The sequence below is a fragment of the Idiotropiscis lumnitzeri genome, unplaced genomic scaffold (genome assembly GCF_059441095.1).
Source record: "Idiotropiscis lumnitzeri isolate Australia: NSW breed Sydney's pygmy pipehorse unplaced genomic scaffold, RoL_Ilum_1.0 HiC_scaffold_110, whole genome shotgun sequence".
Classification (NCBI taxonomy): Eukaryota; Metazoa; Chordata; class Actinopteri; order Syngnathiformes; family Syngnathidae; genus Idiotropiscis; species Idiotropiscis lumnitzeri.
Genome location: NW_028283648.1, coordinates 480,057 through 493,985, shown reverse-complemented (window position 1 = coordinate 493,985; position 13,929 = coordinate 480,057). Strand labels below are relative to the sequence as shown.

The following is a 13,929-nucleotide window of genomic DNA, read 5'->3' as shown; positions in this document are numbered from 1 at the left end:
CACTATGTCAGGTCACATCATGGAGCTAATGAATTAACAGCCAATAATCAAATATTACTCCCTTCCTTACTCACAACTGAATTGTCTACTTAAAAATATTCGAGCTATTTTAGTCATGTCAGAGGAATCCGAAATGTTCGGATTTGAACGAACTCGTCGCCAATTTTCGGCCAAAATATCGTAGGTTTTTGTTGTGTTTTTCAAACTTCAAATGAGGATGCTACGACAGCGAGTTCCAATACTGCGGGATTTATTGACGTCCACTTTAACTCGACATTCACTGAACTAACTGATCCCCGTAGCGCCCGCCCATTGCCCCCGATAAGGCCAATGGACCATACCAAAACATAAGGGGTTGTCTGGGTTAAACCATCACCATACAGTGCACACAAACAGATCACACCACCGTTTTCGTCAAAATTAAAGATATTTGGCTGCTTTAAAAAATGCTTGCCCGGTCGGGCAAGTTGCCCATAATTTTACCTTGCCCGTGGCCAAATTTCACTTGCCCCGGGCAATCGGGAAGCGGTTAACCGCGAACCCTGAGCTTGCTTTGCATGACTTGAACAATGTCACAAAGAAAAAGGGTACCTCTTGCGAAATCTTTTTCTGCAAATAGATTGCGCCAAGATGCTCTCATGATGTAAATAATGGCAAATAAAAAAACGCTAAATAAAATGAAAGAAAATGTCAATGCAAGCCAAATAAACAAGTGGGTATTATCGGGGAAAATGTGCCGTCTCGAGTACTCTGCTGCGCAGTCGCCACTTGTCATCTATGTAATGCACAGTTAGGCTCAATCAGGGATCCATGTTGCGACCCGACCACAAGTCGGATGTAGATGCAAAATGCTTGACATGTCTAAGCTCCCGGCCCGATGTAGTCCATATCGGGAAATACGGCTTTCATGAAGCGTTTAAATCCTGTGCGCGCCACGTAGCTAGAGGAGCTTTATCTTTAGCTATATGCTAAGCTATCGCGTCCACCTCTGAGACGTTCTCTCGTATGGTGTCGCCTCCGTTCATGGGCTGTTGTCACTTGTCGAACCTTGCTTCTCACTTTGAACTTTCAGCACAGCATGGTTGTGTTGTGGGTGGTGAGAAAGCTTCTGGATTTGAATCGCCAGCAACGAGAGCGACAGACGGGTGGAGTCACATGACTAGAGGCGCTGTAGCGGTCTTAAAGGGGCATGAACATTGCCGCAGACAAAAGGCTTTTCTTTTTTTATTCATCGAATTTACCGACATGGGCAAAATGATTTCGGTCATTGTAATAAATTTCGGTAACGGTAAATTTTCGGTTTATCGCCCAGCCCTATGCTGTAGCATGGCTTTTTTTGCCGTGGGTGTCAAATATTTTACTTTGTTTTCAGAGTGCTTACAGACCTCTTGGTTTTGCCTCAAAATAATTGTCTGCAAAGCAGTCTGTGCCATCCGCATCATTGATGTGCAGGAGTAGCTTGTTGGTAATAAATAGCTGCAAGAAGTCCGCTGTTTGCCGCAGCATCCAGTGGTCCAGCGCTCGCAGTGAAAGTCTTGTCTGGCAGCCCGAACCATCCCCAAACATTTCGAGATGCACGCCCACTAAATTCCAGAAATATAAACATGGACAAACTTGACATTCTTCCAGATTCTGTCTCTTTGCATTGTTTTGAAGTTACTCCTGCAACTTTTCCACTTCTTCGATCCTCCCCATTGTCTGAAAAAGAAGTGTATATTTTGATTTGAAATAATGACCTCAACATACCAATACATTTGTTTATCATCTGAACTGGATTATTTTGAAACAACATTTGGGTTGGACATCTGGGATTTGTTGTTGTGTATATTCAGAGTAATCCTTTTCTTGTATATAGCTAAAGCAATAGTCGCTGGCCTTGAAAATGGGTACAAGACTTGACCAAATTAAGATGCCATAAGGTCTAATTTGCCCCTTCTCTACCACAACTGATTTAGAGGCCATTAGTAACAGATTTGAGAAGACCACTTTTAAAGATATGAAGCCAGAGCTCGGCACCGGACCCATTTTAATTATTTATTATAATTTTAATGTATTATTGAGCAAATGACACAATATGTCAGTAGTGATTACCACAGAAGTCATGTCAAAATAGTGCAAATTCTGAGGTCGACTTCAAATCAGACAGGCGGAGACGAGCGCCAGAGAAGAGATGAGAATCAGAAGAGATGTTGAAGAAGCTAATAACAAAAAAAACAAAAAAACACATCAAATCTCCATGTAGTAGCAACGGGGATGGCTCATGGGGTCAGGAGAAGTGAGCGGGAGATGGGGAGTATGAGGTGCCGTTGGGGACAAAAGTCAGGAATCGCTTCACACTTCTGAAATGCACTCTTACACACCAGTGAAATTGTTGTTGCTCATGCATACTTATGAAACGCTATCATACATACGAGTGAAACGCTCTCATACACACTAGTGAAATAGTTGTTGCTCATACACTCGTCAAATGCGCTCATACACATAGGTGAAACATTCTCATACACACCAGTGAAAGGCGCTCAGGCACAATTGTGAAATTATTGTTATTCATAAATACAACTGAAACATGCTCATGCCCATACACGAGTGAAATGCTTTCATACAAACACCCACACTGTTGAAAATGCTGTCATGAACACAAGATCGCACAAATACTAAAATGTAAAAATTAATCATTTATTTAGCAGGGATGCATGGTGGGCGACTTGTTAGCACGATGGTCTCACAATGCAGAGGTCGCGGGATTGATTCCGGCTTTCCTGTTTGGAGTTTGCATGTTTCCCACACGCCTGCGTGGGTTCTCCGGTTTCCTCCCACATTCCAAACACATGCATGGCAGGTTGTTTGGACACCCTAAATTGGTGTGAGTGTGAGCGCGGATGGTTGTTTGTCTTTGTGTGACCTGCGATTGGCTGGCAACCAGTTTAGGGTGTACCCCACCTACTGCCCCAAGATAGCTGGGATAGGCTCCAGCACCCCCCGCAACCCTTGTGAGGAGAAGCCGTACAGATAATGGATGGTGGGATGGCATTCATAATGGACGGCCGCCACGGTGGGCGACTTGTGAGCACGATGGTCTCACAATGCAGAGGTTGTGGGATCGATTCCGGCTCCGGCCTTCCTGTGTAGAGTTTGCATGTTCTCCCAAGCCTGCGTAGTTTTCTCTGAGTTCGCCAGTTTCCTCGCACATTGCAAAAACATGCATCCATTTACTCTGATGCCAATGTTTTCTGTACCTTATGGCAGATTTTTCTCTTTGCCGAAGACTATTAGCACTTGTAGAGCGAGGACCTGTGCCACAGTCGTCAACTGCACCCTAAAATCTGATCATTTTGTATTTTAGACATTACACACTACACAGTTAAAGATGGTCCAAAAAAGAAAAATGGATTAATGTATTTCAACTTACATAATACTCTTTAAAGAGCTGACCAGCTCATTCCCAGAGGTACGTATTGGGGCGTATTGGTCGTCTTTACAGAAGACTCCAGGAGGTAACTCAGGTTTGACCTTCAGCCACAACAGAGTGTTGGGTGTGAGTGCTTCCAAGTCGTTGAGGTCGGAAGATGTCCTTGTGATAGGCCTGCTGTTTATAACTGCTTCAGCCTCACCAAGCAAGGTATATTGACTTTCTTCACCCGAAATTTGTTCTTTTACAGTGACATTCAGGATTTTTCTCACAGACCAAATAAGTCGCTCACAGCTTCCTCCGTGGTGGGAACCTGCTGGGGGATTGCTATGCCACTGAATACCTTTTTGCAGCAAGTGTTTCTCGATTTACTTAGTGTTCCATTCTTTGATTGATTTCTTCATTTCACTGTCAGCTGATCTAAAGTTGGTTCCGTTATCAGAATACATCTCTCTCACTTGTCCTCTTCTGACAAGAAATCTTCGGATTGCGTTGAGACAAGCATCTGTGTCACGTGAAGATGCAATTTCCAGATGTACGGCTCGTACAGCGAGACATGTAAAAATCACGCCGTATCTCTTTACTTGTCCTCTAACCCTACTTACTTAGAATGGACCAAAATAATCAACGCCAATTCTCTTGAAAGGCGGATCGTCAGGTAGCACTCTTCTGATGACTCTAGCAGCTCGAGGTATCCAAAACTGTTGATGCAGATTAGCCATCATGTGGTTCCTTCCAGCGTGAGCTGTAATCTCATGAATGTATCTCAGGACTAGCTTTGTGTTATGTGAATCCTTGGCAAGATGGCTTGCTGTTTTGCTGTTTCAGGCATGGCTGCGTGGCTCAACTGTCCACCAACCCTCATGACACCATCTTGAAGTACTATATTGAACTTGTAAAGTGGGCTACTTTTCTTCACCCTTTTTTGTTTTTCAAATATGGCTAAATCTTTTTTGAAACTTCGCCTTTGACAGTATTTCACAAGTTCTCTTTCTGCTTTATCCAAGTCGTCGCAGGTCAAATACTTTCCTTTGACAGTTCTCTTGAATAAATTCATCTTGCCTTCTTCACCTAATGTGATTAACTCCTTTCTATTTTCCTTTACTCTGTCAGTAAGTCTTTCAGCTTTAGAAACCAGGCTACGGCCTGCTTCAATGCTGTCCAAGACGAATAATGGTTCATCCACTGGCCCAGAGAATCTTTGGGCTACAGTGACTGAATTACATGCACTTGAGTCACTCATTTGACCTCCAGGTCATTAATTGGTAATTTGAAGTGGTTTTTGTGTTTAACTAAATTCCTGGACACTGCCTGATTTTTTTCAGAGCTGTACAACCACTAGAAAGGGTGGTTCCCACAATGTGAGTTTTGCTCAGGTGGCCCAACAATGTCACAAAAACAAGTAGGGGTGTGTGTGTGTGTTTGTATAAGCTACATGTTGGGGACCAACATCGGACAGCACACCCACTGTAGGGGACCAAAATTTTTGTGGGGACCAAAAATCTGGGCCCCACAAAAAAGAGCATTGAATTCAGTGATAAGAAGCTCAGGGGGAGGTCCTGTCAAAGTTTCAGGGCTTCCCAGGAAGGTCACAAAAACAAGACGAGTGTGCTAGAAATGTGTGTGCGGAAAAATTACTCAGGATCGCTGTCTAGTGGTCGGTCCCGGTACTGCACTTACGCACACTTCACACACTCGGCTGGTCTGCGCATGTGCAGGACAGTCTGCTTTATGTCAGGCAGCCACCCTCCCCTCCCCCACAGCCCAACCCGAAAAATTGAGATGTTAGTTAAGTATTTATTCCTATTATTGAGTGAGATTACATATTTTTACTTGGCAGCTGGCACAACAGCTAAGCTTGGAGCACAGTTATTGCAAAATAAAATAAATAAACAGTAACAACAATAACGATTGTTAATATTGTTATACTTTATAGCGTAACCTATTTATACTAATTTTCTGTATGCAATTTCAAGTGCAACTAATATAGTTGTGCATATAGATAGCCACCAAACTCCATACATTAGATAAAAATAAGAGCCATGATGTTAACCAATTAACAGTTCAAGAAAAAAGCAGACATCCAAGAACTTGCTTTGTTACTTTTGCGTGGCCAGAACTACAAACCCCAAAGCAGAGCAAACCCAAAACATCAGAGAAAGTACAATACTTTTGTCAAGGAGTGGTGCTGCTGCTTTGCGATCGCTGCCACCATAGTGAACGCGCTCCCACATTCGTGCACACGCACACATGCCACACACCTGTTTTCCACGTCCTGTCAGTCCACTCCGTCGGTCCGCATTTATTTCGTTGGTCAGCCATCACGGTTGGGTGCGCACTAGATCGCTGTTAAACCATCTTCTACGCCACAGTCCTCGTGTTCAACAAACATTTCTCCCGAATTCGCCTACCATGCACAACTCTCCACTTTCAAACCGAGCGCCGCTGTTACTTCCGGGTTTTTAGCGCCAAGCACTTGACGCTAGCGTGTGACGTCATGGCGAAATACTAGGTTTTAAAATAAAAATTTTCTTTTTTTTGTACAGTCTAAGTGCATGGGGTTATGATAGATCGAATGAGTATACCTTTATGTACTCACTAACATTTATGTTGATCATAAAATGTTGTTTTGATGAAGAAAACTGTTATTTTTTAGAATCAATTGGCTTAGGGCACTTGGGCAAACTACGGCCCGGGGGCCACTTGTGGCCCGTTAAACGTTTCAATCCAGCCCCCCAAACTTGAAAAAAATTAAATGAATAAGCCTTGTTAATGGTTTATTTTCTAAATACTGTGGTTTTTCAAAGACATATATATTGTTGTAATGCTTTTGTTCACTTTCGTTTAAAATTAAATGTATTTTAGGACTCATTGTGCCCCCCCCCTCCCAATCCAAAAGTTTGCCCATCCCTGGCATAGTGGATGGGCCGAGGAGTTTAAAAGGCACACATCATGCATTTTTCAGTCAGTTTTAGCCAGGGCTTGGTATGGGGAAGACCAGCTGGTTTACATGTAATCATTAAATTTTCCCAAGTTTTATTTAAGTTAATTGGACAAAACAAAAAAAACGCAATATTCTTCTGCCAGAGAGTATGTAATATTCTTCTGCCATTTTATTGTAGAGGGCCATTTTGAGCCCCTAACAATATTATTCAACCAAGAGATCATGAGTCGTCGCCCACTTACTTTCTGAAGTCAGCTGGGATGTCACGGCTGTGACCCTCGTGAGGATAAAGTGGTTCAGATGGAAAAGTAGGACTAAGGGCTTTTTCTCAGGTTTCCATGCGCAAATCCATGTATATTAGGTTAATTGGAGACTCTAAATTCTCTACTCATCAAATGACATTCGTGACCCTGATGGATAGATAAAATAGATTATTAATCTGCCATGGGAAGTCCAAGGTGTCTGGTAGAAAGAAATGCATTCATACACTCATTACACAGTCAACCAAGCAAAGACACAAAGCCTAGGGCAGGGGCGGGCAAACTTTTTGATTGGAGGACCACAATGGGTTCTAAAATATGACAGAGGGGCCGGACCAGGAGCAGATGGATGGAGTGTTTTGGAAACCTCACCTCATCTGAGAAAAAAAATACATTTAATTTTAAATGAAAGTGAATAAAAGCATTCCAACAATAATATTTGTCTTTGAAAACCACAGTGTTTAGAAAATAAAACATTAACAAGGTTTATTCATTAAATTTTTTTCAAGTTCGGCGGCCCGGATTAAAACTTAACGGGCCGCATGTGGCCCCCGGGCCGTAGTTTGCCCTCGCCTGGCCTAGGGCATAAACACATACATGTAATATCCAATCCGCTTATTCTCACAAGGATAGCGTGCTGGAGCCTACCCAGCTGTCAACGGACAGTAGGCGGGGCACACCCTGAAGTGGTTGCCAGCCAATCGCAGGGCACGCAAAGACGAACAACCATCTGCGCTCAAACTCACTCACAAATGCAACCTCCACACAGGAAAGCTGGGTCCCGGGATCGAACCCTGCACCTTGGGACTGCGAGCCGGATGTCCTAACCAGTCTTAACTCATTAAATACCAGCCATTTTCACTGGAGCAACCCGCTCAATCCCAGCGTTTTCCTGGGTTTTGACTAATATTGCAAGGCCCACAGAATATAGTATTCTAATGCTATATAGACATGGAGCACACCCGAAGAAAGATGAGACTCTCTTCTTTCAACAGAAAAAAATGTTTGTTCCTATCTTTTTCCATTCTTGAGCAATCGGCATTTGAAAATAGCTAAATTTCATGAAAACTCCAATCCCTGGGGAAAAAACTGAGAAAATGAGCTTTTTGTAAACTGATGCATTTTGACCATAATTTGAATTTTGACACTATTATTTATGGCTTTTATGACACCTCTAACATCTAAATAATGCATGCCTTCTATAAAATAACAAAAAAAAGCACAAAAAATGTTTTTGATAAAATAAATTTATTTGCACATAACACTAAACGACTGAACTGTTGAACTATGTACAAAAATGAAATACATCAGTGTCATACATACTTTTTTTTTGTGTGATATAAAATAAAACAGTTGCCTTGATGCAAGGGCACACAACATAGTTCACACCACATTCTTGTTTCACTCCGTTTGCCTTTGCACAAACAGACCCGACACTTTCGTTGTGGTCTGGCTTTGCTGGTCCGTGGAAAATAGGCGAGCTTGTGTTTGTCCACTGGGGTTTGTGTGAAAATAATTGTCTGGGAAGTGATTGCTGGCATCCGCGATGTGCTGCAGAAGCTCATCCGTGAGAAACAGCTGCAGGAAATCAGCTGGCTCCTCAGACTCCAAATGGGCAGCGGCATTCAGTGGTCCAGGGGTTGCTGTAAAGTCGATTTTCCTCGGTTGCCATCCAGTGTGACGCCATCCGGAACCACTGCTTCCTGATGCACAACCTGTAAATTACAGAAATACAAACAATTGGAAATATATATTTATTGCTGCATTTTATTGCTGGCGTGTGAAGTTTCATATTATAATTTACCTTTCTTTACACCAACAAGACGAGGAGGAACTTTCTTGCCGCGGGATGCACAATCTGTGAATTTTAGAAAGTATGCATGATTACCACACCATTCAGTATTGTTGTTTCCTCGTCGGGGAGGAGATGCGCTCGCGCGTAACTGCACATTTACGCGACATTTTCTGCCCGCAAGATGCATGATATGTACAATAAAAGCATGAGGGCTAAAACCACATGTTCAATGGTAACTTGCGAGCGTTTACTTCCTCGTCGGCGAGGACTTACGCTCGCGTGTAATTGTGCAATAGGCGCCCGGACGAGAAAGTCAGCGAGCAAGCTTGCGTCTAACTGCACATTTACGCGACATTTTCTGCCCGCAAGATGCATGATATGTACAATAAAAGCATGAGGGCTAAAACCACATGTTCAATGGTAACTTGCGAGCGTTTACTTCCTCGTCGGCGAGGACTTACGCTCGCGTGTAATTGTGCAATAGGCGCCCGGACGAGAAAGTCAGCGAGCAAGCTTGCGTCTAACTGCACATTTACGCGACATTTTCTGCCCGCAAGATGCATGATATGTACAATAAAAGCATGAGGGCTAAAACCACATGTTCAATGGTAACTTGCGAGCGTTTACTTCCTCGTCGGCGAGGACTTACGCTCGCGTGTAATTGTGCAATAGAGGCGGCCGGATGAGGAAGTCAGCGAGCAAGCTCGCGTCTAACTGCACATTTACGCGACATTTTCTGCCCGCAAGATGCATGATATGTACAATAAAAGCATGAGGGGTAAAACCACATGTTCAATGGTAACTTGCGAGCGCTTACCTCCTCGTTCGGGGGGGATCTGGTGAGGACTCTCAGCTGCTTTGGCTATTGTCCGAAGGCAGGCGATGCAGGCCGCAAGGCACGCGCACCCTCTTTAGACGCCGTTTTGTTGTGACGACGACGAAGCGTCATCCTCTCAACCAAAGCGTCTCCATCGCCTTGATGCTTTTAGGAAGCTTTTTTTTTACAAAAAAGCATTCCTCGATCGTCATTTGCTTGGAGGATTTCATTGCTAACGCTACTAATGCGACTGCTGCTAGTGCTGCCGATGCTGCTGCTACCCACGCTGCTCTCCACACTTATAAGTCTACCCCAGGATCCCGCCCCCCCATTTGTACCTCTGGCGCAGATTCAAGGCGGATCTTTTGCACCTCTGCCCCCTGCTGGGTGATTTTTACATGATTCACAATGCGGACAAGGCTGATTCTCAGTCAGAGGTTGCATCAGACCCTTATGTACACTATGACGTAAAAAAGACAGGAAACGTACTTATACGTCTTTGGTAGAGGGCGCCATTGCATTAAAAGACGTCTTTGTACGTCTAAGGGAGTAAATGAGTTGAACAAAGTACAGGGTCCTTCACCTGACTACAGATGATCTTCTGGGGACTTTATTTGGTTTTAATCACTTTTGGGGTCTGTATCTATGCACACTCCCTGGTTTTGCTACCTTCCCGGGTACCACATACACACTGCTTAGTTTCTCTGCCTTCGTGGGTACCACATACATATTGCTTGGTTTCTCTGCCTTCCTGGGTACGACATACACACTGCCTGGTTTTGCTACCTTCCTGGGTACCAGTCACACAAACGTCAGACGACTCAGCACATACCGACTGTCTCAGCACTACACACTTTCACTCCAAGGCAGTGCTGTGAACCAACTTACTGACAAGAGGTAGTATTTAGAATTTTAAAAAGTGCTTGAAAGGTTTTGTTCATGTAAAACCAACAGATTATGACATTATTATTATTATTTAAATCAGTATTAAACAGCATCAGCATAGGTTAAAGATATTATACAGACTATATACGATAAAAAAATACTAAACCACCCTTGCTTTTCCGTCATTTCTTGTATAAGTTAACACACAGATGTATAACATTTGTTTATACAAATATAACGATTAAAAAGTAGCTGATTAGAGTTTTAATTTTGTATTCATTAATCTGTAATAAAAATGGACATATTTTGGTTAATAAAATTAACAAGAAATAAAAGTAAAGGGTGTTCTAATACTTTTTTCAAGATTGTCCTAACATACATTTAATGTTTACAGTATATGTCTTCGGAAGAAGCGCAGCATTAGATTTTTTTTTTTGTTCTCTCTCTTTGACTTCTGAATTTGAATTTCTGTCACAGATGTGCTTGAATTCTATTTTGGATGATTTGTGTTAAACTGCACAAATATTTGAAGAGCCATAGAATTCAAGAATCACACCAGTGCTGCTACTCCTCCGAACGGGTGAACGCCCTTGATTAACAACCTGCGTTGAGGTGGCTTTTGAGATTCGTGGTGTGGGAGAAAAATCTCTGAAGGCATTCTTAGACTTCAAGAGAGGGTCCACAATTTTCAAAGATTCACTTCCGTCTGAATCAGAGGCCTCACTTGTATCCGGAATATATTCATCTCCACTGTCATCTGAGTTGGAGTAATAATGCTTATCCATTCCAAAGTCAGCCTGTTTTTTTAATCTAAAAAACAACAACAACAACGAAATATAAAGGATAGAAGGCAGGAGACCAATAAAATATATGCAATTTGCTTGTAAGATTCCCTGAAATCTATATGGGTTGTTTACCTGTATACTTTTGGTCCTCCTGAGCCTTGGGATAGTAATATGGTCTGGGTCTGAGGCACAAAGTTCAGGGGCAGGATTTGACAATGATTCGTCAGAATCTGTGTCGTTATTCCAAGGAAGATTCAGCCCATATTTTTTGTCCAAGGGAGGAGACTGGGTTGCATCAGAGTCCAAGAGAAAATTGAGAACCCATTAAATACTTAATCCCCAGAGGAATCTGCACAGAAAAAGGTCTTAATTCTATTTGAAAAAAAAAAAAACTAAAATATTGATGAATGATATTATGACAAAATAATGTAATAACAAAATTAGAATGATTTTAGGAAATTATTTGCAAAACCAAAACATTGTGGTACGATAATAATGCATATAATTATTCTACGCAGCTATATTTAACAAAAACACTTAATTGACCGTAACAAAAAGCTCCCGGGAGGAAAACTACATTAAATGTTTTTTTAACAGGGCAGTGAAAATATTGGAAAATAAAAAAAATAATGAATAAAATAATATGAAAAAAGAATTCAATGTGTATCGATGGACCCATATGAAATACTTATATCGCTATGTACTTATCAGCCATATCGCCCAGCCCAATATGTAACTGCAACTTCAAAACCTCGGGCCATAACAGGATTGTAACATGGGATGCATATCTTCATTCCTAAATTTGTAGATCCCGAGGAGGCTGCTCAATGGTCCTGGTAATGTAAACCTCAACCAATTCGGTCACAGCCAATGTTCTCCATCCTTGTTAAGAAGTTTTGAAATGATTTAATAGATATACTATTGCAAACTATACCAGAATTTTATACATTTTAAACTTTTGATCACAATTTTACCTATTTTCTAAAAATCTGAAGAATCCACATGCCAAATCACCTGCTGTGGACACATAGGTTCTGTTCTGACAGATAATTCAGTTACAGGTTGTGTACTTAAAGCCAATAAGAGGGCAATGCAGCAGTCGACAGCCTGACGAAAGCTTAAGTCTCCCAATGAGAGAACTGTAGTGGCTGGTAGGTTCTTAGATTGTAACATAGTAAAGACATACACTACGCATAACTGTATATCATATGATGATGAGGGAAAATATTATTAGCTACGATTTATGTCCAGATATATTAGAAAACTTGTCCAACCAGCACAGGTCTATCTAACTGTAATTTTAACATCTCAAGACACGACAGGATGACCACATGATACGCATACCTCCTTTTCAGAGTCTGTCAAACCTTGAGAAGGCTGCTTCGATGTTCTGGTGGCATCAACCTCAGCCGATTCAGTCATTGTCGGTTGTCCTCCATCCTAATGAACAAGTTGAATATTAATTTAATGAATTAAAAAAAAGAAAATGGATCAGAATTTTACACATTTTAACGAACAAGTTCACGAATGAAACAAAACCAATTACTTTAGCGCATGACAATTAATCTTCAGTAGAGATATGTTGTGACTGATATTTCAGTCACAGGTTGTCTTTTGAACGCCACCAGGGCCGCAATGGAGCACAGGACAGCCAAAAGTCTTCTTGTCGGACAGCTGTAGTGGCTGGTAGGTTCTAAGATTATAACATAGTAAAGGCACATACAACTCCTAACTGTATTTCATATGATAATGAAGGAAAAGATGATTAGCTATGATTTATGTCAACAATAAAAATGGCTCTACGGGGTCCCCACGAACGCAAACCTGACAGTTGGGTGTCAGATGGCCAACATACCTGACTCGCAATTCAACTCAACTGGACCCCACAACACAAGAAAAAGCTGAGTGAGCCTCAAACCAGACATACACATTCACTGACAAATATCCTGTGACACCAGATATATTAGAAGTCTTGTCTAATCAGCACACGTCTATCTAACTGCAATTTTAACATCTCGAGACACGACAGGATGAGCACACGATACGCATACCTCCATTTCTGAGTCTGTAAAGCCTGGAGGAGGCTGCTTCGATGTTTTAGTAGCATCATAAATTTATTGAATTAATTATATTTGAGGTTGGATTAGATTTTTACACATTTTAAGCCTTAGCCACCCAAAACAAAACATAAGCTCATGAATGAAATAAAACTAATTAATTTCGCCCATGCCAATTAATCTTCTGTAGACACGTGTTGTGACCAGTGTTGTTTTTGGCAGGCATTTTAGATTTTGTCCAAGTCATTTGGACAAAGTGCTGATTTGTTTACATCAGATTTAGTCATCCCAATTCGTTATAGTTTTAGTCCAGTTTTAGTCAACGAAAACTAAAAAAAGGGTTTTAGTCCAGCTTTAATCGACGGAAACGCAAAAAAAGTTTTACCCTAGTTTTCGTCAATTTATTCACAAAGGTTTTAGTCCAAGCGGCACGGTGGCCCAACTGGTTAGCATGATGGCCTCACAATATTGAGGTCGTAGGTACGATTCTGGCTCCGGCCTTCCTGCGTGGGTTTCCTCTGGGTAATCCGGTTTCCTCCCATATTCTTAAAACATGCATGGCAAGTTGCTTGGACACTCTAATTGCCCCGAGGCATGAGTGTGAGCGTGGATGGTTGTTCGTCTATGCATGTCCTGCGATTGGCTGGACACCAATTCAGGGTGTACCTCGCCTACTGCCGAAGACAGCTGGGATAGGCTCCAACACCCCCCGCGACCCTAGTGAGGAGAAGCGGTACAGATAACGGATGGATGGATGGATGGGTTTAAGTCCATTTGAGTTAAAACAAGGCATTCAAGGTTTCCACCCAATAACAAAGACTTTTGGATGGACTACTAAGGATTCTTCATTACAAACAGAAAAAAGTGGCAACAGTGGAATCAATACTCACTGCTCCAAAATAAGCAGAGAAGCAAAACATTTTGTTGGGCAACTGTTGTGGCTTTATTTCACTAAAAGCAACATAAAATAATTTATG

General features: G+C 41.9%; 1 long non-coding RNA gene across 1 annotated transcript; it reads right to left on the bottom strand.

Annotated features, from left to right (window-relative positions):
* Positions 1-8,129: 8,129 nt before the first annotated feature.
* On the bottom strand, positions 8,130-9,530 carry LOC148315533 (uncharacterized). The gene is made up of 3 exons (XR_015840848.1): positions 9,226-9,530; positions 8,418-8,471; positions 8,130-8,328 (listed from the first exon to the last, which is right to left on the bottom strand). It is a non-coding gene; the product is annotated as an uncharacterized LOC148315533 (long non-coding RNA).
* Positions 9,531-13,929: the final 4,399 nt, after the last annotated feature.